This window comes from Cyprinus carpio, chromosome A19 (genome assembly GCF_018340385.1).
Source record: "Cyprinus carpio isolate SPL01 chromosome A19, ASM1834038v1, whole genome shotgun sequence".
In the NCBI taxonomy this organism is placed as follows: Eukaryota; Metazoa; Chordata; class Actinopteri; order Cypriniformes; family Cyprinidae; genus Cyprinus; species Cyprinus carpio.
Window position 1 is genome coordinate 15362473 of NC_056590.1, and position 6535 is coordinate 15369007.

Sequence of the window (6535 nt, forward strand, 5' to 3'; positions counted from 1 at the left end):
ATTTCATAATGAATTAAATATTGAACAGAACTGTCTTTACAGTTAATGTCTTGGCAGTTACACTAAGTGGAAAAAGTGATATATTCTAGTTACATTAGGTGTAAATAATGATAAATTTAGTTTACACTAAAATAACAGTATTTTCTTTAGCAATAGACTAAGTTAGGTGGCAGATATTTATACTTTAGTACTGTAGTACATTATAAAATAGTATGTAATAACATATTGAGTGTAAATCATCAGATTTATTAATATTATTAAATGGGTGCCGCCTTATTGGGACAAAAAGCCCTCCACCTACCGCTGACCATACCCAATAACACTGTATTGATGTTTTTTATTTCCATTTTTCAAATATTTCCTTTAGTTTTATTGGATCTCACGAGTCTGACTTAATTTTCTCGCAATTGTGAATTTTTATCTCACAATTAAGACCTTCCTTCACAGAATTTGCAAGTTTATATCTCAAGAATTGTAAGAAAAAAAATCACAATTTTGAAATATAAACGCATAATTTTTCAAGGGAAAAAAGTCAGAATTGTGAGATAAAAAGTAGCAATTACCTTTTCATTCATGTATGTATGTATGTATGTATGTATTTATTTTCTGGGTGGAAACTGGCTTCCATACAAAACTGTCCTTCTTTTGTTTACTCATGAGTTTATGACTTTTGTGACTATGATGTGAAGTGCGCACATCTGCCATCCTTATCAAAAGCATTATTTATCAATATTTTCCAGCCTTCATCTTCAGCCAGACAGCATCATACAGCACTCACAACACGCTCTGTGCTTTAATGGCTGGCCATGATCAAATCTAACCCAGTAACTGCATTACTAGAGCAGGGTTCAAACAACGACTCTCACACATCATGAGGGACTTACCTAAATCACCACACTCAAAAACAACCTTGAAAAGCAATATCGATGAACAATGGTTGTACTTTAAGGACCTTAAAAAGGAGTCTGAGCAGAGCTGTTTAAATTAAGTCAAAAATGAAAAATGTTTGAAAAGGTGACCTTTTGGTGACTCATTCATTTTCATTATATGTAAAAGTGCTGCATGAACATTATGCTAAATATCTTTTGTGTTCCACAGAAGTTAGAAGGTCATATAGATTTGGAATGACATGATGACGGATCTTTCTTTTCAGTTTGGTGCTGTTTTGGATTTGTTGTTACTTTGAGAGCAGGAACAAATGACGACACTGGGGCAGGACACAGAGGAAGGGAACATTTTGACAGGTCAAGTGAGAGTTGAAACTGAACTGAAAAGGAAGACAGAGGGAGTGGATGGGAATTGAAACGCTTGAGAGAGAGAGCAGTTGTGGGGTGAAAGCAGATGAGAAAGTGCAGGAATAGTGACTATATCAAAGACAGAGAGATACACATGGCTGCATTTTAAAGGGAGGTAAGATGGGGTGTGTGTGTGTGTGTGTGTGTGTGTGTGTGTGTGTGTGTGTGTGTGTGTGTGTGTGTGTGTGTGTGTGTGTGTGTGTGTGTGTGTGTGTGTGTGTGTGTGTGTGTGTGTGTTTGTGTGTGTGTGTGTGTGTGTTAGAGAGAGAGCATGTGTGTTTAATACCAAATCTCAGGCAGTGGTTACTGAACTGACTCAATTAGAGGATTAAAGGCAGATTAGCTCTACCTCTGCACACATACTTCATAAACTGGAATGTAGAGTTTCCAACTAGATCTCATGAGAAAGCTACTTTATGACGTAACAATTTAGTTTGAATCTATGGAAGCCCATTTCCTCCATGGAATAAATATAAAATTAAATAAAAAAAAAGATCATCTGTGACTCTTTATCTCACAATTCTGACTTTTTTCCTTGCATTTCTGATATTAAATAATAATAATAATAATAATAATAATAATTAAAAAAGGTAGTTGCAACTTTTTATCTAGCAATCTTGAATTGTTCTAGATATAAACTATGAATTCTGACACAATTTTCTTAATATTTCAAGTTTGAATCTGAGATTATCTTTCAGTTCGGACTTTACATCATGCAGTTGATTTTTTTTTCTGTCCTGAATTTTTTATCTCACAATTCAGACCTTTTTTCTCTTAATTGCAAGTTTATATTGAAATTCTGACTTTCTAACTCACAGTTCTGACTTTATATCTTGCTATTCTGACTTTATAAACTGTAAATGATTGATGTTATTAGTTATCACAACCTAAAATCCAGCATTTGAATAAGTAATAATACGTGTTGTTACTTAAAAAAGAAAGCGTTCGTGCTTAAAATGATTTGTTAAGTTAACTTTAGTTTAGCTGGATATTAACGTTATCTCAAGAAATGTTAAGTTGTTATAATTAATTGCAGAAACATTTTTTACAGTGTATCTCACAATTATGAAAAAAAAAAAAAAAAAAAAAAAAAAAACCTTTTCTCAGAAACTGTGAGGGAAAACGTGTGGAGATGTGAGATATAAACTCAGAATTGCAAGATAAAAAGTCACAATTCATTTTTTTTTTTTTTTTTTTTTTTTTTTTTTTTGTGCAGAAATTGGCTTCCATAGAAATGGGCTTCCATATGAATCTGTACATTAAGTAGCACAAGCATGAAGGTGCTAACCCTAAACCTAATCTAAATAGGGCATGAGCAGATTGTATAAAAACATACAAGTGAGAGCAAATGAATCCTCTCAGTCTTTGCAGGTGCATGTTTTAGTAATCACATAATCACATACACATAGATAATTAGTCGTCTCACATCATCAGGGAGGCTGGGATGTAAACTAAACATGCTGATTTAAGCAGCTTTAACAGAGATCTTTGTGTCCAACACTTAACTCTGCTCCCTGAAGCATTTTGTTATTCTGTTTGGATTTCATTACATGGTTCTGTCTCGTCTTTGTAAATGACCACGATTCACCACCCACACCTTAGAAACAACAGAACACACAGCAAACTGGTACTTCTTCTAAAAAGCTGTATTTTTCCACAAACACTCACCTGATTGTTTTTAATAGCATTACTCTGAGAAGCTAAATTGGTAAGGCACGATGGCCCTGATCACCATTCTCTATGACAATCATCTAACTGTGTCTGTAAAAACCACTGCCTGCCCACATACAGTAGATGGATTAAAGATGTTTAGTTTTCCTAATACTGTACCTTCCAGTTTAATGAATATCATGAGCTCTATTGGGGAGTGTTTTAGTGAAAATATACACTTTCATCCTTTCATGTAAATGAAGCCTCTACTGGAATTGTTTTAACATTACCTTTCAACAGTTCAGGGCTGGTAAGATCTTTTTGAAAGAAGCCTCTTATGCTCACCAGGGCTGCTTTATTTGATCAAATACAGTATAAACAGTAATATTGTGAAATATTATTACACAATTTAAAATAAATGTTTTTATTTTTTTATGTAATTTATTCCAGTGATGCAAGGCTGAATTTTCAGCATCATTACTCCAGTCCTTCAGTGTTACATGATCCTTCAGAAATTCTAATGTGCTGACTTTTGATGAGTTCTCTGTCTTTGCTGAATAAAAGTACAGATTTCTTTAAATACAAGTCTTACTGACCCCAAACTTTTGAATGGTAGTGTATTTTAATTGACTGACTTTGATTCCTCTGATTGCTCTATCAGTTTGTGTCTGCATTCATTGGCTTTGTGAGACTTACTATCAATAGCAATACCAATACCAATATTAAACCAGAAAATTAACATTTTTCAAAGACAAACTTTGATTTTGGTTTGACAAACCATGGCCTGAATTTTTAAAACAGTTTGAAAAGCTTGAAGTTTGCTAGGGTATTCTGTCTGGTTGTGAGCCATTGTTAGTGTTCTTTTTTTCATGTTGCTATGTGTTGCCTAATAAACAAATAAAAAACCCTATATAAATCAGCTTTATGAAGATCAGCTGGAGAATACATGGCTGGGTCAAATAACACAATTCATCAGCCTTTTATACCATCTAGTGGTTAAGTACAGTATTACATTCACACGCAAATTAAAAAAAAAAAGAAAGAAAGAAAAAAGATTGCTGTATGAAATGTTTAGATAGAATTAATTAATTCCTCAGTTATATAATTTAATAAATCATTTATCTCTGTACTGAGATGAAACCTGCTTTCATGTGCCTTACAAATCTGCTGTGAAGCACGTGCACAGAAGATGCGATTGAGTTTCACATGATCCAAACCCATAATGAATGTCTGAAAATTTTTGAAGTCCCTCATCTAAGACACTCTCTCCTCTCTAAAGTCCTTGTCAAATCCTGACTACTGCCATTTAGTCCACTTTCTCATTCATTTCCAGTGTTGGGTGTAATGCATTACAAGTAACGCGAGTTACGCAGTTAGATTACTTTTTTCAAGTAACTAGTAAAGTAATGCATTACTTTTTCAAATAAGTAACACCAGTTACTTTTTTTTCCCCATTTATTGATTGAAAGCTCTCCTGTCCCCATGTTGAGAGAAATCGGGAGTAAGATCATAATTTAGTTCTAGAATAAATGTGAACATTCATTAATTTATCTCACTTATGAAAAAAAAAAAATCAGATTTAGTTTTCCTCAAAATGAATAAAAACAGTAAAAAGCAACTCAGAATATGACTCAAAGCTGCAATAATTAAATATGTTAAATAATACAAATATACATCCCATTTTATTAACTAATATGCTGCTGACCTTCAACGATGCAATTCAGACATACTAAGCAGAAATTACAAGATAAACTAACATTTCTTCTTTTTTTTTGCTGAAGAGTGTTGAAATTTCTTCTTCTGTGTTCTACTGTTCAGACGTGAATTTACATTTCATTCAGCCTGAGGCTTCTGGTGTGAAAGGGCTTTCACATTTGCCAGAAATATAATGTTTTTATATTAAAAGCAAACAAGCAAGCCCAGCCCAGATTTAAAAAGTAACACATAAATAACGTAACACATTACTTTCAATAAAAAGTAACTAAGTAACGTAATTAGTTACTTTTTTTAGGAAGTAACGCTATATTGTAATGTATTACTTTTTAAAGTAACTTTCCCTAACACTGTTCATTTCAGTCAGTTCTCATATCTTAATGGATATTTAGCCCTCTGAGATGTAGAGAAAATGATCATAACTGGAATTTTAATCCAATTTCATACAGATTGATCCTTTAGATTGATCCAGATACATCCTATAGCTCCTGTCCATAAGAACCAAATGTACCCTGATAATAAAATAGATCTTTTGTAGCCTAAAGCCGATGTACTCTGATCCTTGATATGGAAGAAATGCATGATTGAGCTCTTATCTTATTAGATTGTAAAGGTTTTCATGCACCTAAATGAAAAGTACAACATATGCGAATTTGTGTAGGACTGAGTTAAACGATACTGAAAGCTGTTGGCCTGATGAGGGCAGCACATGCTCACAGTACATGAGCCTCTAACGCAGGGGTCACCAAACTGGCTCCTGGATGCCCGGTGTCCTGCAGAGTTTATCTCCAATGTGCCTCAACAAACCTCCCTGTAAGTTTCTACAGTAGTATGTCTAGTAAGACCTTGATTAGCTGGTTCAGGTGTGTTGGGGTTGGAGTTAAACTCTTCAGGACAGTGGCCCCTTAGGAGCAAGATTGGACTCCCCTGCTCTAATGGGACAAACTGTCACAATATCACTTGGAGTAGTTTGGACTTTGTTTCAGTTTGCACATATATCCTTGTTGTGTTGGTTGTCATTTCATCATTCAGTTCAGGTGTATTTAAGTTGCTCTGTTTCTGTTCATTGTTGTCAGGTCTCGTCTAAGTTGAATGTGTTGTTGCAGTCCTCTTTAATGTGGATTATTTGCCTGTGGATTTATTAAAGACTACCTTCTGCCTTCATCTTAGTGCTCATGTGTGTTCTACATCTGTGACACAAACTCTTTCAATAGTTAACCAAAAAGTCAAACTCACTTTGAATATTGTACAATCAATCAATACATCAATTAAGTTTCAGATATGTGCTCTGATCGACTTCAGGAATGTCATGTATACTGTACAGTATGTGATTATTTACAAAATAGCAAGAAAATTCACTTGTAAAAGAGCACAAATTTAGCCATTGCTCAGTGAGGGATTGACAGTTAGCTTTTATGAGGATGTCAGCTTGAAGTTAATTTTTCATATTTTTTACAATCTTCTGAAATGTCATTGTTATTGTACCAAATTATGCAATTTTAGCAAACAGCTATTATCATTACAGAATTCATCAGATCCCATGCTAATATTTGTGCTTGTGGCGAGATTATTTAAAGTTATCATTATGATAAAAATAAAATACTAGTGTAATTTTAATGTTAACAAAAAAGTTTCCTATTTTGTTGAATGTATTATAAATACAAAAATGACCTTTAATGACAAAGAATATATATCTGAAATACTACAACAGGACTTTTGTTTACTTTCTAAGGTACATTAATAGAAAGGGCAAGATTTGTACCATCATCTACTGTACCTTTTCTCTCACGGTGTGTTCTCTGTGTAAGATAAACAAATAGTACTTCAGCTTTTTTTCTGTGCTAGAATAATATTTAATCTACTTAATAACATTAAAG